This window comes from Phalacrocorax carbo, chromosome 14 (assembly GCF_963921805.1).
Source record: "Phalacrocorax carbo chromosome 14, bPhaCar2.1, whole genome shotgun sequence".
NCBI classification, from domain to species: Eukaryota; Metazoa; Chordata; class Aves; order Suliformes; family Phalacrocoracidae; genus Phalacrocorax; species Phalacrocorax carbo.
Genome location: NC_087526.1, coordinates 12,451,535 through 12,477,177, shown reverse-complemented (window position 1 = coordinate 12,477,177; position 25,643 = coordinate 12,451,535).

The following is a 25,643-nucleotide window of genomic DNA, read 5'->3' as shown; positions in this document are numbered from 1 at the left end:
CCTACTTGGCTCCGAACATGGCTCTGCAAGGCTGGGGCATTGCCCTGGCTCACCAGCAAGGCAGGGACCAGCTTTTCTCCTCCCAGTGCCTGTCCTCAACCCTGCCCACCCCTGTCTTGTCTCCCCTGCTCACTCCAGCCTGTGTGCCTTCAGCCTGCTCATATGCCTGCAGCAGCTTTACTATTAATATATGTCAGCATCCTTCAGTTTATTCCTTTGGAAATCTTCTTAAAAGTCTCCTCTGTACTACACCTTGTTCAGGCTGTAATGATTTTATCAGCTTGTGCAAGATCTAGTTAGTATCCTGCCACTTTTAGACTATTGGATTTGGAGGGGGAAGAAATTGTTTATTTCATTGACTCTTGTCAGAATAACATGTACACTCAGGTCACTAAATTAATGGTAGCAATAATCATAAATAATAATTATAAATGAAAGTGTGTGCAAGGTTAAAACTCACTTGAGAGAAGCTTTCCTCTAGCTCTGGGGGGTTTGAATTACAATTTGTTTTACGACCTAGCCTATTCTGTCTTTTTCTTTATTTGTATGTATCCTCACATATCTATGTGAAAGAGCAAATACAAGGTGGCAGGTTAGGTTTATTTCTACTGATGAAGTACCACAAAGCTTCAGCAAGGCACTCACCTAGGATGAACTGAGCATGGTGAGCTAACCTGAAAGCCAAGGACACCCCCGTGACCATCCTCCAAAGGCCCCACCTTGCAGCGGGCTGCAGGGAGGCTGGGAGCCCGCACCCGTGCAGGTGCACTGGATCAATCCCGGCTCATCGCCACCCTCCCCTCCCTTCCCAGCAAGGTCACGGCAGACACAGCGCCTGAGTCATCCCGTGGGCTGGATCCAGCCTGGCGCACAGCAGCTCTCGGAAAGGGTTACTGCTGTCGTAAGTAAGAGGTTGTCGGGTCATCAAAGTGAAGTCAAACTTCTTTTTTTATTATTTATTAAAAAAACCCTACAAGTGTTGTGGCTTTTTTTCTTCCCTGCTGCTAGGAATGGGCTGGTTTGAATGCCGTGAGTTCTCTGCTCTAGTATGGTCATGCTCAGGTGCAGAACAAGTTGGTTTTGGATTTTCCCCAAATAAGCTCATTAATGTATTAGTCACAAACAGACTTCAAGGACACTTGACCTCAGTGTCTCTGCTTTCCTCTCTGATCATCTTCCAGCTTCTGCTTCAGCAACAGAAAACTACAAAGAAAAGAAATGGCAGAGTCAACGAAACGAGGGAAAGCCAAAGATGAGGGCTGTGGTTGGCTCAGCAAAGCCTAGCCTGTGTGCCATGCTCCCCGTAACTATTTCCAGGTTACTCCCATGATGTAAATCCAGGTACTTACATCAGGAAGGATTTTGACCCTTCAGCTGAATAAACTTTTACATCATCTCTCTTCGTACAGGGTTTTAAAAAGTTGTGTTTAAAAGCAAAGCATAGGCATCTTAAGCGATTAGTATTTTAGCGAATGATAATTAACACAACTGGGAAAAGTCTGAGAAGCAGATAGGGTAAACAACAAAGAAGGATGTACAGAAAGAAAAAAAAAGAACAGCAGACAATATAGGAGAAAACAGAGCGACTTCTGAGCTGAAATTTTTTAACAAAGAGCTTTTCTTCTGACTTCCCAGCTCTGCCATTCCCCAATTGCATTAAAGTAGTTGGCAAGATGAATAATATTTTTAGATGAAATATACTGGCAGAACAACAGGAACTGCAGCTCCTTTACTGTTCTGCTGGAAATTTCTGCTGCTGTTTCTGGTAAATATGGCTGGTGGCAGGACCTGGCTTGTAGCTTTAACCACATGTGGGAAGTTCGTGGGGCAAAGATGCCAAGTCTAAAATTAACCCCCTTGAAAAAAAAAGATTTAAAAAAAAACCTGCCTGGGGCAGGGTGAGAGTGTTTAGGTCGTTATTTTTAGTCTTTCATTATATTAAGTCATGTAGAGATTTGGATTAATTAAGGATAAAAAATATATAAGATCTCAATGTTTTCTGGACTGTGATGAATAAAGCATTTGCATTAAATACTGTAGCTTTAAATCCTTAGACAAGAACCAAGTAAGAGACAGAGCACTAAGGGCGAAGGCTCTCTGAAGCATCCAGAATTGCTGTGGAGAGTGGATCTAAGGTGTGCCAGGTGTTACTATAAGCAGCACATTTCTCTGAGCTCTGTTACTGGGACCCCCCTGATTTTTGCAAAGACCCCAGAAAAAAACTGAGTGTGTGTCACCGTTGGGCTTGTGGAAAAGAATTCAAGAATGTAACACGAAAAGATCAAAATCTGTAAAGCGGATACAAGGTGCATCACCTAAACTTATTGGTGTTTCCTCATTTTTATGTGCTTATTTTTGTTTGTTTCTGAACTTTTGAACATGTCTCCTGATTTCAAGGGCAATTTAACCCCTGAATTTTTAACTTAAGAGTATGAAGTCACAGCTGATGCTGGACACACTGGTAAACATTCCTAAATAATTTTAAGATCACCAGTATCACCAGCAAATCAAGGCTAGCCTCAAAATAATCACAGCTCCATCTTTCACCCCATGCAAAGTATCGGGATTCATCTGTTCTTTCGAAAGAAGATGTTTTTATCTATACTTCCATGCTTGGCTGAGTTGTTTTATTCCTTGCTTTAGGAGACAGTCTGTTGTCTCACCTCCTAAATGCTTTGTTTTGCCTTCTCTGTTCTTTGAAACAAAAATGTTATGGGAGCAGCTGCTGTAAGGTAGGGATCTGTGCTAATAAGGGAATGATGCGGACCTAGTTAAATACATTGTATTGCAAGGAAACGGTAACATGAAACTACTGAGAAATCAGTATTTATCATTCCTTCATGAATTCCAACTCTACAAATGATCAAAAATAGACACTTAATGATGCATCCCTGTATATATTTTATCACTTTCTTCAAGCCTCAGTCCTCCGTGTTACTCACCTTGTGGCTTTTCAAGCTTTACTCAAACTAATTATGTCAATTTGCAATTATTATTTCTTTTTTTTGATTAATAAGCCCCTGCTTAATATTTTCTTCTGCCAGCAGAAATGGACACTGCTGTACAAAGTACTATATATAAATCTTATTAGAAACAGCCCCTGCTCCAAAAAATTTATGGACCATATTAATAACAAAAGGATATAATTATTTTTGCCAGTTTGCAGAGATGTCAGTTCAGGCACAAATATTTCCCAAAAGCTACATAAGAAACTCATACAGCTCAGAGTTTGAGTGCAGGCCTCTGAAAGCCTTGCTCAGACCTCAACCCCTCTTGGCAGGTAGTGGACTTGCATGAGGAAGGATGGAATAAAAACCACAAAAAATCCATCTCATCTAAGAGAGACAATATGGGAATCCCGTGTGAAGCACATTGTGACTGAGGGACCCTTCTGGCAATGGAAAAGTGAGAGATATTATCCCCTCCCTGGGTTGAGGGTTCCTGTTGTCATTCAATAAGAAAAGCATCTCAGTGGAGAATTCCTGGAATAAGACAATGGTGATCAATAACGAATTCCCAGCGGTTGCTGGAAAAGGTTTCTGAGCTATTGCAGACAGGACAAAAGTGTTCTCAGTACCATTACCGAAAGCAAAGTTTTAGACCTGAAAGCTAAAACGAAACAAAGCAAGCTTTCAATTAACTTCTCAAAGTGCTCGCAGTTCCCAGGTCAGGGCAGATGTAAAGATAAATATTGAACAAAGAGGTTTGTTCTGTATCTGAAGCATCTTAGTGAATACAAAAAGTTATAAAACATATTCGCAGAGTGCTTTTGCCTCGTATCAACTGTTCCTTTCTCTAAGCCAGTGATGAGATCATGGCCCCTCACAGGTGATCAATCCTTAAGAGTGATATTGGATGATTTATTGCATGCCCAGAGGCAAGTTGGAGTTTCCCCTTGAACTCTGGAAAACCAACATTGTCACTGATATGAGAGGGAAAATTTCTCATTAGGAAATCCGTAGTTGCCTGAGAAACGAGAAAAAATATGCATTACTATGTGTTTTTATAACTTTTGCTACTGACTTTTGTGACATGGGCAAATCACACAAGTCATCCCAGTAACTCTCCTCCTCCCGTGTGCTAAAGACTAGCAAAACCCTTCTTAACCATTGTGAGAAATGCAGAGGGTGCTGCAACTGTTAATTTTGGCATTACGCTGGTCACAATACTATTCAGCAATGTGGCTGCTTGTTAGTTGTCAGTATTATCATCACCTGTGGTCCCATCTTGACAACTTAGGTAAAAAAAACCAAACACTCCAACCGGATTGCTGAGAAAGTTGGTGCTGTTAAACTGAATCACCAAGATTTTTCAGTCTGAATAAGACATCTGCAGCTTCCCCAAAGATTATTCGCTTTCTGTCTGTATCTGGCAGTGCAACAGACTCAAGAAGAATGTATGAGGGATAAAATTTAAGTGCTTATAAATAATATTTGAGGCCATCTTTCTAAGGCAGAGAGAGATTACTGTAAGCAGCCCCAGATACTGCAGTTCCTGGGGGTTTAAGGAATCCCTACAGGTTTGCTTCAGTAAATTATTTGGGGGGAAAAAGGATTAATCCTCTTCTATTACACGGATTAAATAAGCATGTTTGCCATTTATCTATGGTGTAGTCTGATCTGGTGTTACAAACACTTAAATATTGCATAATGGAGTCATACCAGTTCAAATAGGAGAATCAGATTTTTGTGGATCTGAGCCAAAAGCTCATTGACATCAACAGGGAAGCTTTCAGCTGATTTCATGAGCTGCAAGTAAAACTCCATAAATATAGGAAAGCTTTTTTATGGCTAGTCCTGCAAAACCAGTGAAACTTGGGAGAACCCTGGTTTGTGTCTCATGCATCATTAGTGCACTCATGAGCTAAATTATAACTACCACTAGCCAGAAAGAGCATGGCTCAATTTCTAGATTCCCGACTGTTTGCAGGACAGTCACAAAAACTTTAAAAACTCTTTTGGGCTTGAGATCTGCAGGGACAAAATAAATACCAAACCCTGTAACAATCTGTATAACTTCAAACTGGTAGCCATTGTTTATTCCTTCCTAATGACCAAACACACAAACCCAATATTTTTCCTTAATGTATTTAAAGCTCCAAAAGACATCAAGAGTACAAATAATTCATGGCACTAAGACGCCATGAGCTGAAACCTTGAGACTGCAGGATTTTTGCTACTGACTTCATTGGACTAGAATTTCACCCAAAGATGATTAATTACCACAACTTTCAATCTCCATAAATGCTATTTTGTAATGTTGAATTGACTACAAATGAAGTAAGCAGAGTAAAGGTTAGAGGAACCGGAAACAGAAGTAGAGGGAGAGAAGACAACAGCAATACTTTAGCAGTTATGTTTTTAGGGGCAACCCTCCAAGACCTCATATCTACATCACAGCCTTGCATGCAGTGACAGCACAGTTTTACCAATAATACTCAAACAAATCAGACTTTCTTAATTTTCTTTCTACAGCAAAATGTCCCAAGCACAGCTACACCAAGGTATGACACATTGACCACAAGAAGAGAAAGAATGACTCTGCACTTTCCTCTCATGTCCAGCCCATTCCTTTTCTCTCTCAATGTAACAAGAATAGAAAATGAAATCTCACATTGTGTTCATAGTTAAGTCCCTTCAATGTGTATGTGCAAGACACTTCCCTGTGCATGGGTGCCTGGAGGAGTAGATCAGGAAACACCAACTTATCTTCCTTTTACTTGTTGCCTTTTAATCTTTATTTTCTTCTTTTGGTCTAATCCTTTGCATGCAAATCTTTCGTGTTTTGTTCCAATGAGTGAGAGTGAAAAAGAGAAAAAGGGAAGGACATCGTGATCACTTTTAAAATATCTCAAGATGAACAACAAGTAAAATCCTCAAGGACAAAAAAAAAAAAAAAGAACAAGAAAACAACACAGACCAACTCACAGCTTCGTGCACTGCATAGGCTGCAAACTGGACCTCCAGTGTCTACTGCTGGGTCCACTTTCCATCTCAAAACAGAAGAAGAATCTTATTTACAATGACCAAACCCAATCTGGGTGCTTAAACCTAAGACAGCACCGTTAGGCTATCCAAATCCTATTAAAGTCAACAGAAAAAGATTGTCTAAAGTAACCTTCTGAATAGCTTTCCAACCCGTGCCTTTGCTGCAGCAAGCTCATTTCACCTGCCTCCTTTTCACTCAGACTCGTCTAGATTTGGGGTTCCTGTTAGAGTCACCTGCATGGGGAGCCCAGGTTTTCCTTTCTTCCCTGCAACTGGAGCCTGTTGCTGCAGATCCCCTGCTCTTTAGTCTTCCTATTTCATATTAAAAAATTAAGTCTTATTTCTACATGTTGCTTTGCCCAACATGATGCCATGGCCATAAAAGCAGCCCATCACAGTTGGATATGTAATCACAGTTGGATATGAGCAGAACCCAAAGGACTTAATGTATTTTGGCACCATGAAGAGCCTAAGTAATGATCAAGAGCCTGACTTTCTTTCCAGGGGGCTGTACTAGCACAAAGCAAAAGACAATCTTTGCCTTGAAGGGCTCATGGAAATGGCAAGCAACAATATCTGCATATAGTTTAAAGCAGCAGTACTGCCTCCGCTGGGCCACTCCAAGCAGCTTCACATGAAATGAATAGTGATGAATCCTAAAAAAGAACGTGGACCAAAGTTCTGCATCGGAGTCGACCAACAAGGAGAGCATCTGGACTCATATCAGGACCTCATGGCAATTATTCTCTTTCAGACCCTGACAGGAGTCAGTATGCAGAATACAGGGGAAGGGAGCTGACAATAATGATCAGAAATTAGTCAATCGGTTCACTCGAGTGACTACGCGATTAATTGTCAGGGTCCAAAAATTCCATTAAAAGCTGAAAATGATGTGAAAATTTGAAGTGAATTTTAAACAAGTATACATTTCCTGACTCAAAGGCACTTTAGCCCTATAGCCTGCAGCTTAGAGACATCTATCTGGCTTTCTTCCGTCAATCGATACCATTAAAGCCCTAAAAAAAAATCCTTTCTCCATATAGTTATAAAATATCAATTACATACATTTTCATTAGCTGAATGCAGTGATCAGGGCTGATACATTGGTTGTTTGTTTCTCAGTGAGACGTTGTTGGCAGTCTCCCAGTCACAGTCTTATCCAGTGGGAGCATCCTCTGATCATGTTGATGTGGATCCATACTTGGCACCGTGCTTGCCCACCAGCCGTCTGTCTACGACCGTATCGCAAGCTGTCAGTCACAGAGCACAAAATGGGGGTGCTGGGCTTCAGTTTCTCCTGCCCATCACCCCTAGAGTGCATTTACCACCATTGTCTGCATTGGATATTCTGCTGCAGGATTTAAAAGCTCCAAGCAGACATTAATGAGTTATGCTAAACTCACTGACACTCTTGTGGCAAGTACTTTCACCTCTGTTTCACTGATGTAGACGTTTAGATAGAGGAAAGATAAGTCACTTGCCTGAGGGCATGCACTGATTGAGTGTCAGAGACCAAATTAAACTCTGACATTTCTTGGCCCTCAGCTCCATGTTGTGGAAGTTCTGTCTCCTGAAGAAACTGTTGAAAGAGAAACTAAAACACATCATCCCTACATTAAATATGCCACCTACTCTGTGCTCACCCATTCCTTTGCTTTTAAATGCAACGATGTCAGCACCAGCATGCAGATATCTCTCTGTCAATGACAGCATGTCTCCCTCCTCCTCCTTTTCAGCTCAGCTGTTTCACATGTCCACTAGTGCACATTCCCATCCAGCTTACTTTTATGTAAGCCAACGACTCAACTGGAGATCTTTTCTCAAACAGGCAGGAGCTGAACATGTCTAGAAGCACAGAGATATTTTTAAACCAAGCAGCAATGTGCACAGCCGCACTGAATGCGGTTTTGGAAAACACAGCTTTCTGTTTTCATTCAGCAGTACTTCTTCTTCTCAGGAACAACACAAGAAAGGGAAGACAGTGGAAAAAGGCTAGGTTTGTTCTTTGGAAGGAGTATGTTAAACGACAGCATTAATTATTACTGGGTTTCATCCTTGGAGGGGGAAAAAGTAAACAAACGAAAAAGGTGACACACTTCTCACATAACGTGCTAGAGTTCATGGCTCTTAATTGCAGAACCCCTCTGAAACAGAAACTGTCAGCCATCCTCTGGATATTTTCTAACCAAAGAAAAGGAACCTTCCTGAAGAACTTGAATAGGGCTAGAAAATATGAGGTGCTGTATAAATTCGGTAGGGTCTAAGTCATCCAGTCTCATTTTCTTGTCTCCTTTCCTGTCACCTCAGATTTGTAGGATTGCGGGCCCGGTCTCTCCATTTGGCAATTTTTGGCTTTGAAGGACTACCAGGTTCTCTCAGGTTATCAGAGCAAACAAGCTAAGCACTTCTTTCCCTGCATTTATTGCCTTCAGCCACCACCTCTGCTCTGTGGCAGAGGGCAGCAGATGCTGACACCAGTGCTGCAAGGCTGGGTGTTACAAAACAGCCTTACCTAGCAAACCTCCTGTGAGGGAGCTATACTTTATCCCACACATAAAGGTGCCTTATGCAAACCTCTCATGTTTGCACAGAGTAGCTACATAAGATCACAACAAGACCTCATTTCCAATGATAACCCTCTCACTGGCATGCTTGCCAGTAACCTACTTTGGAATAAGAAGGTCTCCCTAGTCCCAGATCCATCCTATGTGAGTTCAGAATTGGGAATTGCAGCTGGAATCCTAATGGGAAGGGAGAGGATCATAAGCAAAACACCACAGAGGGAAATAGAAAGCCTGTATTTTACTGTTGTAGTGCTGAACACAGAAGGGGTCAAGAAAATATTCCCCCACTGCAAAACTGTTGAGTGTGCACAAACTAAAAATATTTCTTATTGCAAGAAGAAAAATCCATTAATTTTTTGTCCAGTTTTCAGCAACTGAAGAAGCTATCCAGTTGAACACTGCATGACCCACTGCAGAATTCCACTTTTCCGTTGTTCGAGAAATGTTTCCCTTGTTGGCTACTGCAAACTGAACACTTTCAATTACCACGGTTCTATTTCTTTGGAAGTAATTAAAAACCTGACATTTTTCCTTGAGGTTTCCTTCCATTTTAATGAAGGAACAGTATATCTAATGGTAAATTTCAACTAGCTCTTCTTCAGAGCTCTCTGAAGTTACACAACCTGTGTCATCATGGACATGTATGCTTGAGATCTAGAGATTTGATTTTAGGAGGACCAAAGTCCAAAATAAAATGGACCACCTCCTTGCAATCCATTGCTAACCTGGTGTGCAGCCACGAGGAGTGCTGGGGAATGCTGCAAGGAAGCGTGGGTGGCTCTTCCACACTGCCCATGTGGTCAGTCAAGGTCTTTCCCCAGCAAATCCATCACTTCCAGTAGTAAGGTCACAGGACAGCACATGACTTTGTGCCTGCCAAAACCAGACCGGTCCTTACCGCTGCTCAAGCACCAACAAAATCTGCACTTCAGTCCCACTTAACTATTCCAGGAGAGAGTGTGGTTTAAATCTGCTCTCTCTTGGCTTCTGCTCTGCATCTGCCAGGAACTGCACATGCCGGGGTTACATCCACACAGGGATATGCGTTTATAGGCAAGCCCACTGCCTAGAGCCATAAAGGAACTGACTCAGCCTGGTCCGCTGGATCTAGCCCTCCAAGGCTTGCAAGTTCTTCCAAGCCCATGTCTCACTGGAGTGTTTTTGGCCAGATGGGAAGAAGTGAGATGTTTAGTGGTAAAAATGACACCACTTTTGATTAAGGGAAACGGTGAAGTTTCTCTCGAGGGCAAAAAATTGTAAATTCCCATGAAAATATATCTTGCCTGTGAGAAAATCCTAACTAAAAGGAAGCAGAGTTTTACAGGGCTTTTGTTTGCCAATGAGCTGTGCAGATGTGACTCATTTGCTCTCCTTAGGCCAAATGTTGGTTGGTGCCTAGAAAGAGGCTTAAGCCTCCCTACAGACACACTGAGAGTCTCCACTAGAAGCAGCACCACAGGCCAGGTTCCAGCTGAGAGAAACCCTCTTCACAGCTTCCTTGGACTGTCTGGTTAACACCAGGGACAACAAGGGCAGAGGACTGTCTGCAAAGCTCATTGCACATCCAACAGAGGTATAACTGTTCTGAACACCTTCCTCCCTCTGGTCTGTGTCTTGTGGAAAATCAGTTTACGTCTATCTGGAAACAAGTGTTCTATGGGGCTTGCCTGTGGCCAGCTATTACGCTTTATTCTCTCTGCTTTTGAGCCGGTAGTTGCGTTCAAATTTGATAGAGGGGAAGAGACCTTGAAGACATCACATTTTTCCAAGGTTTGCGAAAAGACTCCACCACATTCTTGCCCTGTTCTGCTTTTGTACAGAGAAAAAAGGAAAAGGTTCCATTGCAGGGAATTGCCTCCTTCCACTGCCACCCTGGGGTGGAAGGTATCAGGAGCCTTGGATTCTCTGCTCACATGCTGCACCCAGGTGAGGGCTATAAGAGATAGGGAGCAAAGGGTCCCCAAAAGTCACACAGGCACACACACTGAAATCAGAGCATCATGCTTATTTTTACAAGCAAACCAAGCTGGATTGATTTTCTTTTTTTAATACCTAACTTACTAATGATGGGTATTATTTTATGATCAGGAACAAATGCTTCATCAACATGCAGTCTTTTGTAGGAAAAATAAAATAGTTCTTTCACCACATGTATTTTAGAGCTGATTCTTTGTCTGTATAGTCCCGTTATACATTATTTTTATTAGCAAGATTATTATTACTAATATGAAGCCCTGATACTTTTATCATGCTCCATTTTTTTTATTTCCTTAGATATTTCCTGTGCTTTGCCATATGCTATCTTTAAAATACTTCCAGGCAGCTTTAGACAGCAGAATCCACCTTTTTCTCTAAGCATGACTGTAAGTTTGTTAGAAAGCAACACTTTTTCCCATACAGAGAAAACCTCATTCCTGTTACCCAGGTCATTAGCACATATATTTAATTTGTATTAGAGGTGACAGCAACAAAACTCTTGTTGGAAATGCATTATGCAATCCAATACATCTGAGCTTTGCTTGTTTCCTTGTAAGAAAAGGGGTTATTTACTTATTGTCCTGAAACAACAATGAGGACCATAGTACAAAAAGAGTTTAATCTTGTGCAACAAGAAGTCTGACATCCTTCTTGTTGCCACTCATTATGATTTCATTTCCCTAGAGCCTTATTACTGTTTGAAGCATTTAATGTTTTGGATATGAAAGCAGATGTGATCAGACATTTGAGTCTGAGGGCTTCAGCTCGTTACCACCTTTCCAGGTAGTTTAGATGTCTGACAGCGTTGTTTTCCCAGTGTGAGGAGGCTACGGCATTTGCCTTGGTGCTCGTGTTCCCACTCTGGCCAGGCACTATGAATCAGAAGATCTCAAATCTGTAGTTCACTGTGGTCTTTCTAGTCAAGATAAAGGGAGAGATAGGCAATGCATTTTGTATTTTACTCAAGCACTTAGGTGGGTTCAGCAAACACTGGAACAGAAAGCACCATGGGAGCAGCCCTCTGGATAGTGTAAAACTGTGTTTGGTCTCCCCTTTGCTTCCAAGGAGGGTTTTACAGCCTGAATGTCTTGAGATGGGGATTTCTTCCAACTGTGACTCAGGAAAAGAATTTAAATGTGATGGTCTCAGCCTAGTCCTTGGTGGAATATTTGTCCAGATCATAAAACCACTGGACACAATATGGAAATGCAATTGACATTAAACCAAATGATATAATCCCATCTAATGGCATAATAATGAATCCCAAGTGAACTAAACATGATTGGGCAAGAATTTCAAAGTGTTACTGAAACAGTTTTTATAGTGTAAAGGTCTGCATTTGCCAACCAGTGGCCAGACACACAGAGCAGACTCTAATAAGTTAGCCAATTCCCACCCTGTAAACCTGTGGCTGTTTCTTAGAGAAACATCTTTTTTTAATTAGTGCTTTTACTTTTTGAAGGATTCAAAGGAGTTTTCTGAAGTGTGTTTCATTTTTTTAAATACATTGCTCCTATTCCCAATTAGCTATTTCTGGTCTGTAGTGAAATCCCCTGATGAGTAGAAGGGGATTAAATTTCTGTAAATCTATCATTTATGAACTTGTGAGTCGCTAAATGATGTTGGCCTTTCACCTTATGACTGGTTGTGCCTTACGTGTCTGTATGGCTTGCTGTGTTATTCCTCTGCTCTGGTGTTATTGTTTTTACTAATTTTGCATAAGGTACATTCTGGCATGGTTCTAAAAACCTGATCCAAATGGTATGTGAGCACAGCTGACCGTCTGCTTGATTGAATGTCTTCCAAGTGCAATTTTCAAATCTTCTTTCCTCTGGAGAAATGCAGAGGGAAGAGAGAGAGCTTTCCCGCCAAACTGGGACAGCATCTTCATTTTTGACCAGCCTGAGAATTTCATCCCTACAAAAGAGAAAGGTCATTTCTTAGCTCAATGCCACTCAAGATTCTGGATGCTCCTGAAGGCCCTCTGGATCACAGGAAACACTGAATAACATTCACAAAATTTTGAGATTGTGTCTGATATTTTGTGACGTGTTTCACACACAAACCTGAAATAGATGTAGAAGGTTTTCTTTCAATTCAGCAACATTTGCAAAAAGCATGTGTTTTGCATCTTCTCTTTATAGATCTAAATAGCTGCACGATATTCAAGGTGATGGAAATGGAGCTCTGTATGGCTGGCCTTAGTGCAGATTGCATTCTACTTTCTGATAATTATTAAATGTCTTTCATTAAAGTTTGTCTGGAGACACTGATTGTCCAGAATAACAGGCTTACTAACACCACAGTATTTTCTCTGGTTACGTGATACTCACGCACAAACTTCCACTAGTGACCATCTCAAGTGTAGGTGAAGTAAAAGCCAATGTCCCATTGACTCTCAAAGGGAGTCAGGGGTGTCTCCTCCCTTCAGGCTGTAGGCAGGCAATTGTCCATCGGAGTATTGCAGAGGTACTTGATTCCCATTCAAAACTTTGCTCTGCTCATGCCAGTGCTAGGTAAGAGCAATATAGGCAAGGCTATTGTAGTAAGAAGTATGTATGACCTGCCCTAATTTGGGTAGGGCTAGGCAATGGTCAGCCTGCCCTTGAAAGTTTCCTTTATGAGCTGTGCAGAGCACCCAAGGATCATGCTCATTTCAAACACCCTGTCACTGGTGATATTTGCCACCTGGTTCCCTTTACTAAGAGTGGCTCTTATAGAAGGGGTGCTTCAGACACCCATAGTCTACTCTGAGCACTTGTATATTCCAAACAGAAACGTAGCACAGGCAGTAGTCTGCAAATGTAAACCCAGGTGCAATATCAGAGCAAAGCCTCCATCCAACTGCAGCTCCCAGAGGCTTTTCTCCATACCTCTCTCTGAGTTGAAGGAATGGCATCCCTCCTCTTTAGGCCTTCTGCTCTGAGTTTACTCACCCTATCAGATCTCTTTAGGGCTCACCTAATACTCACCTAACACCCAGGCACCCTTCTATAATCCTGCTCGGGTTCCTGTGAGTTGCCTCAAGAAGAGGTTATAGCTTTTGCACCTTCATTGTGGACCAAGATAGGTCGTCTGCTGTCCCCGCTCATAATTGGTTCTGGGACAAAGCAAAAAAGTCCCACTCAAAAGTAAGAGGCTGCCCTCTGTGAACTGTACAGAGCTGTGTTAATCACTGGAACAATCATGGTGGCAGAGCACTTTTAAAGCACCTTCTTATTTGATTAAGAAGATCAACTTCAAGACTTGCTCTGCAAATATACTGGAGACTCTGAGCTGATCTAACTGAGGTTAGATGATGTTAGGCAATTTTTTTCCACACACTCTTAACCACAGTGTCCTGTTTTCAACAGGCTAGCCTACCTCGACCTGGGGCTTAAGATTAAATTGCAAGAATCCAGAATCAGAGACCAAAATGACCCCTGTTGGCCTTGAAACACAATAATTCTTCCACAATTTTGAGCGTCCTTGTAGCTAGCAAGGAATGTCTCTAGCAGGACCAGCAGCAGGCAGCTTGAATCCTCTCAACAAAACTTGCATAACCAGTTAAGTTTCTACACCAGAGTAATACCTTCACTAAGACTACTGGAAGTCAGTTGAGTGCTGTAGCTATTTTTATCCAGTGAGGATTTCCCCAGAAAAGAGAACATGAAAGATGATCTTGACCCAAAATCATTGAGTTCAATGGAAAATTAGCATTTTCTCTGAAAAACAAAGGATTTGCAATCTTTGCAAGCAATTGGGGTCCCTTCATGGTGTATACAACAGAACATATCTGGTCAGGCATTTTACAATGCTGTTGACTACTACGATGACATAAGTGGTAGAAGACAAAACCAGATTGATAAATGTATTAGCCTTGAAAGTAGAATTCACCCCAAGGAACCCTGCTTGCAAATTTCAAGAACTGTTGGTATTTAAACTACTGTAACCAAGAGCAGAGCATAACGCAATAACAAGCATTATTAATCTAAAATTTTAAGAACTGAGTCCTGAATATCTGTGAAAGGACAAATTCCAAGAATCTTACTTGTTTTTTCCTGATTTCAGTGATTCATTGGACTTCTGCTTTGTCCCTTAGAGTACAAATCCTGTATATTTTAGTGGGAGGGTAAGCAATTTTCAAGGGTGCTTCTCCACCCTAAATGAGGAGGAAAGCATGTGACTACTCACAGATATATATCATGTTACCAAAATGTTTACCATTGCCATAGGTTATTGACTACCCTGTGATTTTCACCTGTGCCTTATGGGTTAGTGAGTCTGTATACGGAGGGGGATGAGAGCAGCTAACCATCAGACAGCAGCAGCCTTTTAAACAAAAAGAAAAAAAAAAAAAAGGCATCTGCCTGAGAGGAAAATAATAAACCAAGAGCGGGCAACAGTCAGACGGTTTCAGCTTTTCGTTGGGTAAAGTGCTGTGGATACAGATTAACGTTGTTTGTTCAATATTTACTATATATTCCTTTTACCTGCTCTGAAACAAGGACTGGAAGCACTTTGTTAAATGGATTGAAATTATCCTAGCTTCACAGCATGCCTTGTAAGTGCCCTGCTACTGTCTTTGCCTATGCTGTTTTGCAACTACATAGAGCAATACCCTTTCAGGGGTTTCCATAGATTCCCCTGCCCCTGCTATGGCAACAGCACACTCTCAGCTCTGCTCCTCCTCAGCACTGGAGGTCTGTTTGCATCAGAAAAAATGCTGCCTTTTGGGGAGTTAGGCCATCCTGATGGGTCTGAAAGCTTAGACCTGCCCAGGAGCAGAGTCCCCTCAGATTTCGTGTGACCCCAAAACAACCACTACCTCCTGCCAGGTGTATGAGGCACCTGGGCTTTGGCATCTCATTCAGGAGGCCAAACTTGCCGTGGGAGCAGGGAGCAAGCCACCGTGAGTCTCTTTGTGGCACTTTGACCATCTGTGCCACATTCCTCTATATAGTATGGCCTTCAAGTAGGGGTTTCCTTGTCCTAAAAGGCACTGCTGACACCATGGAAGCTGGAAGATATGTTGCAGCCTCTTCATGGCACAAACTCTACTGTTTTCAGCGGCAGAGGCAGAAGGGCTCAATGACCTCATGTCAATCAGATAGACCTCTGTCTATATATTGTCCCAGCTCATTGATTTTAGGATCTGATAGATAGAATCTGAATTCCAGCCATAGACATCTTGTCCACAGTCCCATGTTTCCAAAGATTTTTAAAATCTTCTGGTGTGTCTAAGACCTTTAATTATGGGCTAATTGCACAGCACCTGTGGGTTATTACCTCCTCCATCCCCCTATGCTGTCAAATAATCTGTGCCAGCCTCTTTATGGGAATCATTGGCAAAACATTGCTGATGTTTTCTTAAACTTTGGAATGTGGTAGATATCTAGGAGTACAACCTGCAGACCCGTACACTACTCTCCACCTCAAATAAATGGAGAAAGTTCCCACCTAACCCAGGGGCCAAGAGCAGGTGGTAGAAGACCTCATTGCAATTGTACCCATGCCTTGAACTCCTAGTAGTCTCTGCACAGTTTAGGACCCAGAGATGGAACGACTTTTGTGTTCACTGAATTCTAAGTCAATGTGTATAAATGTCTGTTGATTTCAATGTTTCTCTTCAACATTACGTGGAAGGAAGCTGCCTGAGGCAAATACAGTACTTAGAGGTGCAGTGTTACAGGAAACCTGTGGCCGGGCAGCCAGACATAGACCCAGGACAGCGTCCTCCCTAGCAAACATCTCTTACTTCTTTTTCCCCTCGCTGCCTTGAGTTTGGTGTGAGCTGTCCTTCTTTCTGGCATCAGAATCACTGATGAAGATAAATATTGGAAAGGGGAGCTGAAAGAGATGCAAAGATAGCACTTGGCCGATCCTCAGAGAGCCTACACCTTCCCTCCGACCTTCACACAATATTGATGGTTTCATAATGGACGTGAAGGAATATGGGATCAAAGGGAATATCTGAGTGTTATTGGTTCTAACTACCCAAGCTTAGCCATGCTTTTAACTTTAAAGGCCTTGGAGAAACAGCTTCTGTTTTGTTTTACATTTCATGTGATACAGCTTGCCTTAGTAGCCAATTAACGTTTCCTGATTGCATGTAATAATCCTGCATGCTCAGGCTGTGTGCTTTGTATTTCTGAATGTCCTACGTCAGGTGTCACCCTGGTGGCTGTGTTCCTGGCCCTGTCATCCTCCGAACACAATGTGTTAGGTCATCCTGTGTTAGCCTTCTGGTGTTCAGTCCGGTACAAGCTGCCTTTTTTTGTTGTTGTTGTTTTATTAGGGTTTTTTAATCACTATATTGAAAAAATTAAGATCTTTATTCTGTAGAGGAGATCTTCTAGTAGAGGAGATACTGTGGGGTGGGGTATGGTTCTTTTCAGACCAGAAGCTAAGATGCTTTTGTAGTCATGGATGGAAGAGAAAAGGAAAGAGGTTATAGCTTTTTTATTAATCTATAGCTTATAAAACTCCATTTTGTGTCCCTACAGCAATAACGTTTGAGGACATGCTTTATTTTACTGTCATTTCCCAGTATTATAGATACTGATCATTAAAGTCTCCAGAAATTAATACAGTTTGCTAACCACTTACAAAGTAGTTGTTGAAATGCATAAGCGATAAATCAGCAAAAAAACATGAACCACAGAGAAAATCAGTGTTTATTTCTGCTCCTTTAGTTAATTCTTTTTCCCTGTCCCTCTTGCTACAGAAAATGGTGGTTGTGACGGATACCGTCTGCCAGCCAGGAGAAAGGAGCAAGTCCCCAAATCCCTGGCTGCAAAGTTTACATGCAAAAAGCTGTCTCCCTCCCCTCCTGTGCAGTGGAGCTGATTTGTAGCTGTCAGCCAGCCCGCAGGATGGCTTGTACCCCCAGAGCTGGGAGCCTGCTTGCTTTCCAGCTGCTGCCTGCCCTCCAGCATGCTTGCTGATGTGCCCCAGCAGGCTTTGCTCCTGCCAGTCCCCACAGGAGCAGGGCTCGGAGCTGCCAGGTCGCATCCGCACCGCTGCAGGTGGGTAAGCAGTGCAAGAGAGGGGGGATCCCAGGCTCTCCAGATAAAGGCAGGAAATCTAGCCAGGGAGGGGAGCATAAATGCAGGCTGGGGTATAAATGCTGGCTCTGACTGGGAGGAATCAAAGGGAAGCAGCTGTTTTGAATGGGGAATAAAAAAGCAATGCTGAAGTGGTTGTGAAGTGGCTTGTGTTAACTGGAGAAGGGGGTAATGCTGGTTGCAGGCAGTGGCAAATTTGCAGTCCATAAAGCAACTATTTCCGTGTTTTCCTCCCTGTCCTTTGGAATGCAGAATAGCTCTGTGTATGCTGTCTAGGGGTTTTTTCCTGTCTTTTTTTTTTTTTTTTTTTAGATCTCCAGGTTTGAACCCATTTCGGTTCAGCCTGTGGCACTTTCCCTGCCTGGAGGGGCAGGCAGCTCTGAAGAAGGACTTGAAAACCTGGCACTTGAGTTTCCAAGTGAGCGAGACAGTTGGCTCCCTCCAGACATGAGTAGGGGTGTAAACTTTCACAGCAGCAAAGTAAACAGCTGAAGGGTTTGGGGAGCTGTTTTGGAGCATGAACCTGACCCCTGAGCTAACACAACAGCAGAGGAGTCCCCAAGGACCTTTGTAGGACCAGATGTCGGTCCATGGAAACCAGTTTTACACTGATTTTCAAACATCTGCAGCATGTCTGGTTAACCTCAAGTGGATGTATTTTATGCTTTTCAGGCTACCTGTTGTTAGGTTTTTTTATTTTGCCTTATCAATGCAGAGATGGATGTGAAACAAACACAGATCTCTTTATGGACAATCTACCTACAGGTAGAAAGGTTACTATAATTGAACCCCTGCCTTGAAGTGAGTAATTCAACCATCCATATCTATATCCATATTTAAGCATGGCTATCACTCTTACCATTGCCTTCTGTCAGTATTCAGCTATTAAAAATAGCAACAACATAGAGTAGTTCAAGACAGCTTTATATTTACCTGTGTGTGGTTTATAAGAGAGATTTATTGAATGGTTTCTGATGGTCAATACACTGTAAATAAATATCAAGACCTGCCTCATTTATGAACAATCATTAAAAATCCCTGGTTGACTTGGCTTAATCATGAACGAAAGAAATTTGCTTTTTGGTTTCCTGAATTCTGGTGTGTGACACAGTGCACTGGCTCTTCCCAGTGCTGCCTCTGTAAGACATCGCTCCCAGCTCTGACAGCTCGGTGCAGCGAATGCATTACCTGCACACGTGTGGTGATGCACAAGGGTGTCTCCACGTTAAAATGCAATGTATGCCAACGTCACTGACCACCAGACCAAAGCCTGCTGCAAAAGCTGGTGCTGTGCAGAACATGGACGATTTATTAGCAGCGCTGCGTTTTTATAGAAAGGACATTCAGGAAAAGTTCTTTCGGTCAGTATTTACAGAAAACCTGGGAAACAACAGGACTGCCCGCTCATCATGCATGGATCTAACAGTTCCTTAACCTGAGCTGTCTGAGTAGTGGCAAGTTTATCTGATGCTGTTTAAGGGGAAAATTAGCTGATATTCCCAGGCTGGTATATAAAAACCACTGGACAGACAAGATCAGAGGATCTCTTAGAATATTCTCAGGGCATCTCTTAGGATAAGAAGAATCGTGCAGATAGAGTAGTGTGTCCTTCCTCTTAAGCACATCCCAGAGTGTTCCCTGAGAGCAAGGAGCTGAGGTGAGATCTATATTTTACTTTGCTTCCAGCTTACTGTGCTCCTTGACCAAATCATTTAACTTCCTCATATTTCAGCTCAGCTATCTAAAGAAATGCATACTTACCAGAAATGTACAAGAGCTTAGCTACTGTGCACATTTAATTGAAGCACTGGCGATGAGTGTGATATACAATTTTACACCTTATACACATACAGATCTAAATTAACTGCAAACCAATTTTTGGAATAGTGCATGGGAAACCCTGTTCCAGACATCACTTTAGGTCACTCTCAGGTATCTAATATCCTCATACTTTTTCTAGAAAACAGCATCATGGAAGTTGCTAGATTCTGTAGTAGTGGTTGACAGAAATGAGTCTCAAATGCCTACTGCTACTAGAAATAATATTAGTAGAAATGTTAGTAGTATTTCTGTATTTACCACTAAAAAAACTAAACAAATTGACAAGATGATAGTTTCAAAATCTGTATAGAAACAGAGAATTTTCCCTCAAGAAGAGTTCAGTTTCCTATAAGAAATGTTCAACTCATTTCTGTGCCTGCAGTTTATTCTGCATTTCTGCTCTACTCTTAAATACACACCTCTTTCACCAAGCTCAAAGCTGGGTCCCTGTGCCTCCTACAAAAAGAATGGGAGAGCATCCTTTGCCACCCTCTTAGTGTATTTTACAACAGCTAAAATGTGCAGTTAGCAATTTCTTCAGCTTAATCAAAGGCTAGTTCCTCCATTAATACTTTCCCATGGCACTGAATGAAGTGGAAGAGGTTTGAAGGCTTCTAAGGTATACGTCAGGAACAAATGCAGAACTGCAGAAGGTGCCTTGCTCCTTGCGATATCGATCGTGTAGCCTTTAAGAGGGAACATTTCCAATTTTTTTTTCAAATAATTAAAGTATAATATTTTACAGCCTGATAAAATTTACAGGGACCCTTGGCAAGTAATTATAGTGCTTCTTTAAAAGAGACCCCATAAAAGATGCATGATTAGAAAGTTAAGGATCTGGATAGAATTACAACGATGTGACAAATAATTTACAAGCGATAAACCATCCCAAGGAGAGGGGGAGGGTGATTAAAAGAAAAAGGGGGAAAGACACATTAAACTAACCAGTGATGAAGTCTCACAATTAAAATAATAAATTTCCCCCCTGTGTTTAGTGTTAAGTTTTTGTAACTACAAGTTGCTGTGCTTTGGCTAGAAAAAAGATTCTCTCTGGCTAGAAAAGCTCTAGCTTAATGTTGATGTGAGGCATTTCTTTTCATCAGAGCTTGTTCTGAATTTGGCGCAGTAGCTTTCATTTTATTACATGCTTAAGATAAATATTCTGTATAGACATTCTGCAGTACTAATGATCCCTAAGATTGTGGAACAGTAGCTTGGAGGATTTTTATCTGCCTCCAGATGTTGGCTGAACTCATTTTTTATAGAGCACATTTATTAGGTTTCAGCTGAAAAAGAAAAGAAAAAAAAAAAAGAAGTGATGGATTCCAGCTAAAAACACCCCCAGATTTGGGGAAAATGCAGGTTTGGATGTGGACTTGAATTTTGATGGTAGGGCCCATATTTACAGGAGATGAAGGGCAGCTGTGTCTGAATAAGGGAGGAAAAAATCTTCCTCTGTTTTTTCTCACCTTAATCACTCCCCCTTATAAAAATATCAAGGTCAAAGGCTATATTTGTCCCAGTGCTAACAATCGGTATCAGCATTGGACGTACAACAGGCGACTGCTGCAACTGTGAGAGGTGAACATCAGCTGTGCTCAACCGGGCAGGTTGGGGCAGGATCCAGGATTCCACGTGAGGAGATGGAGAGCACACGTACAAAACCACCTGCCCTCACAGGGGAAACTAAGTGATACAGAACATGACATTCGTCTGTGTGAAAGCCTTTTCAGAACACAGGGCAATGCAAAAAAAAACACCTTACAGCAGGCTCAGGTGAGCAGCAAAGGACCCATGTGGATCTTCCCACTCATCTTTCCCCTCACATGGACAGCAAAATAAGTCATAACCCAATCTGTAAAGAAAACTTCATTAATTTTAGTTCCTATGTTGTATCTGTCTCCTGGAGCAGCAGTACCTTCAAAGAAAATAGCAACATGTTGTTCCAGGATTTCTAGTTGATTTCCAGAGCTTGGAGACTGATTCTCCACCAGACAATCAGTTGCATCCCTCATTGTTTTAACAAAGGTGTCTTTCCTTTGAGTCAGTCTGTATTTTTATAATATATATAAAAGCTTTTTATATTTTTATTTATATTTTTATATTTTATATATATTTATATTTTGCTTTGGCAACTCCAATTAATATCTAAGAAGCTTGAGTGACTTTGCGAGACGGGGATTTTTCTGCCCTGTTAACGCATAAGAGAGGCTGCAGCCTTTTTAAAAGTATTGCATTTTTTCGTTGCAGCCCCAAATGGACACTTTCAGTTAGTGAAAACGCCACATCAGATCATCTGAAATCCCCCATATCCTGGCACTGAGGATTTTACTCTGGCCTTTCTACATCTAAAGAAGTTTTGCAAAGCAAAACTCTAATTCAAGTCAGGCTGAACACTGAAGGTGCAGGAGCATAAATTTGACACCAGGTTGATTTTAGTACGCTGCTGATTTATCCTGCAGTAATTGCAGAATCAAGCACATTAATCAGATTGATTTGTGCACATCTGTTTTTCAAAAAAAACAGATGTTGATCAGATGAAAAAGAAGTGCAATTCTCCTTACACCAACTGACATAAATCAGGAGTCAAATATTTGAAGGTACCTGCAATAGATGCCCATGGCAATGAGAGAAGAATGATACCTGAGGTCTCATGTTCCCTAAGAAGCTCGTTTTGAGGCTCACTTCATTTTATTAAATCACTCATGTGAGCCTCCCCGGCTTCTGTACTTTATTGGTAGCAGAAAGGGCATTCAAGGGTTTTGTGAGACCCCTGGCAAGACCTAACCATTGCTTCTCATATCCTATAATGGCAAAAGTGGAAAGAATATTATAAAATCTTTCCCTTCTGAGCATATCTGATAATTCCTCTTTAAACCCCTTTATTGGGGCAGACTCTAATTTATTCACAAGTAACAGTGGATTAACAGGAATTGGAATAAAGTGGATTTTTGCAAATAAAAGTCAAAATGACTCTACTTCTCCAGAACTAGAAAAACGCTCTGGGCTTAACACCTCCTGAAGATGAACTGAGGAAATGATTTCAAGGCCTTAGTTGTCACTTGCAATATCAATCAGACTTTACCTTCCCCATGGTCTGAGTGTAGTACAGTCAGTGAATAAAATCGGAAAGAGAGAAACTACAGGAGAAACTACAGAGATTTCCCAAAGAAACACCTTTTCTGCTTCGCTCATTCTAGCCCTAGGATCCAAACGTTGTAACCCCGTTGCCATATTCTTGTGGTTTGTTGAGTGGAAAATGCACATGTGTTCAAACAGCTGTATTGTTAGAGGCTCAATCCTAAATGCAGTGCAACATCTGTAGGGCAAGGGAGAGGTGTCAACTGAAGTGTATAAACCTTGAGCTAACGATACGGCGCTGTGATGACAAAGCCTTCTGTTCGAGCTGAGATTTTCCTCGGCACAGAGTGGCAGGCGGTTCAACATTTTCCAGACATTTGAAGGGACACCTTCTGTGGGATTTCTTCTGCTTTCCTGCCCGTGCTTCACACACTGAGATCCCTGGGACTTGAGAACCAGCTTCTCAGCTGCTCCGCAGCAGCAGGTTGCAAGATCTCACCTTTTGGGGGCTGTTTGTCAGCACTGGGTATGCTGAGCAGCTTGAAAGTGGAATTTTGTTACTCTTCAGTCCTTCCCTTTTCTCTGAAGGATTCATACAAGGGTGAGCTCAGGGGTAATGCATGCCTGAGCTGCTCTCCCTGCAGTCACGGCGCCACATTTGTAAGTCCTGCGCTGAAAGGCACTGGTGGCCGGGGAAGGGAATTGTCTCCAGAAAGTTTTGAATGAGGCACAACTGTCATGCTCTGAAGGCAAAAAGCCTTTTGTGTATCCAATAAGCAAAATCAAAAGACACTGCTTTTCCACTTGAAATATATACACGCGCACACATATATATCTTTTTTTAATCTTGTTTATTCTCATTTGCAAGAACTGGAAAGGTACAATTGCAGAGCTAAAAATGCACTTGTTAAACACCAGCTATAGAAGAAAAACAGAGAGTAAGCTCACATAAGGACAGTATTTTATCCTTGGAAACCTGTGCTTGAGATGATCCCGGCATCAAAGATGAGCTCTGATCTTCCCCGTATTCTGGGAATGTTCCGATCCAGGATTTGGCTCCAATCTTTGTGTAAGTGCGAGCCATGTGCTAAGCTCAGATCCAGACTGGAGTCTTCCCAAAATCTGAGGAAGTTCACATCCAGGGTTTTGGCTTTAGCCCATGTCTAATTCAAACCAAATTGTCATCTAGATTCCAAGTGGAAATGAGTCAGAAGGCCTCATCTTAGCAGCTGATGAGATGTCCACACTGCATAATCACCACGTACAGTTTGGCAGCCAGGAAGCACCCTGACTCAGGAGCCGAGAACATGCTGCACCTGTGGCTTGCAAAGCTTTCGCAGTCCTCAGGACCCATCCGTGTACTCAGCACCCACAACACGAGAGGTGCACCTTAGAGGAGGTGATGGTTTGGCCCTCTGCAACACCTGGACTTCATCCAGGTTATGAACAATAAGTCTTAAATGAGGACTCTCTGTGAAACACGATGACCTCCATTACTTTGCAGGGACAATTTCCTAGAGAAATTTCCTTTCTAGATCTATGCACAGAGATCATTTACTGTGCGCTCCAATCTTTTTACTGGCTTTACTTCCTTGCTGCTGGGAGTCTCTGGTCTGAAGCTGTCGTCCCTCAGGGAAGATCTATATTCCAGCGCACTTGGAGGACTTGATTAAATGAACAAGATTCCTCTGCATGGCAGCAGGGAATTTCATTACACTGTTTTCACTGTCAGATTTGAGAGGAGTGCCTGCCCTGTGGCATATACTTACTGCATCCCTCCTGGCTGGAGACTCCTGCAGACTTGCAGTGGGACCATGTCTCCTAATATGAAGGAGGTTTAATACCAAACCTGGAACAAACACATTAAGGATTGTTTCCATACATCCTCATTTGGATTTTGGAAGCAACCTTTTCTGAACACCACACTGCACGCAAAGACTTTCTCATCCCAGTCTCTATATACATGGAAACAGCTGTAGCCAATTCTGCCATTCTCACGCAGCACCCAGTAGCAATTTCTTCCTGCTTTCATTATTAGCAATATTTATTATCAGCACTATAGTAATACAATCAGACCCTTGCTGTGTTAAGTGATTTGCAAACATGTGGAAAGACAGTTTTACAAGATATTCACCCCAGTGCCTGGGTCCTGCAGCGGTGACAAACTTTAGCTGAGCTGCTTTCTCCCAGTAGCAGAGAGGGCTCCGGGAGGAAGAGGAGACCTTCTGCTTCAGCTGCCCCTGCCGCCAGGTATGTCTATTAAAAGAAAGGAGGGGGAAAGCAGTACTGTGAGAAGAAAACATACACTTACTGGAGATGTTTAAAGAGAGCAGGACCACTTCATTTTATGCCCCCCACCCCTGCCCCCCGAATATTTCAACTATTTTAAAGAAAGAAAAATCTGTTTTATCCAAAACTCTGTTTCTTCCTTCATGCACTCCTAACATATATAGGACTAAGTAGATGTCCATCATATAGTTTTAGAGGAGGCCGAGTGTCTTGGGCTGGCAAAGAGGCACTATGAGGTCAGTGCCGGGCTCTGCTTGTGCACAGCACCTTATCCTGGAGGGCAGGGGCAGGTTTCTTTAGTGCACCTGACAAAAAGCAGCATAGCTCCCTCACACAACTCCGACCTGTGGCACAGGCATGCACTGCCCTCCAAGCCTTCATGGGGCAGAGAAATTCCGCCCTGGAGGCTGTGTGATGTGAGCAGACACCTGGAATTGCCCAGCATGGGTCCCATAGAGAGAGGGTCACATTTCTGTGTTTTTTCAGTGCTTTGCATCCCAGGAAAGAGTTAATGAAAAGCAGCTAGGCATAGAGTGGTGTTTCTTATGGAATCACGTGTTGTAAGAATAATGCAAGCAAACTACTTTCGCAACAATGCTGAGGTCACTCGACCACAAGCTTCCAGCTCTATTATATGCAAGAGAGAGATACTGGGACAGAATTGTGGGCAAAAGTTCTCATTCATGGGAATCCTCTCAAACCTCTACGGGCCTCAGAGACACCTGGAAAAAGATAAGCATTATAATTATTTTCTAAAGTAAGGGGCACTTTTGTTCTTTCCCTCCACCCGCCCCCCCACCCCATAGCAAGTCAGCAGCCTGTTGTGGTTTTGCTCCACGTGATTCCTTGAAGAGAAACAAAGAAATGCAACATCCTAT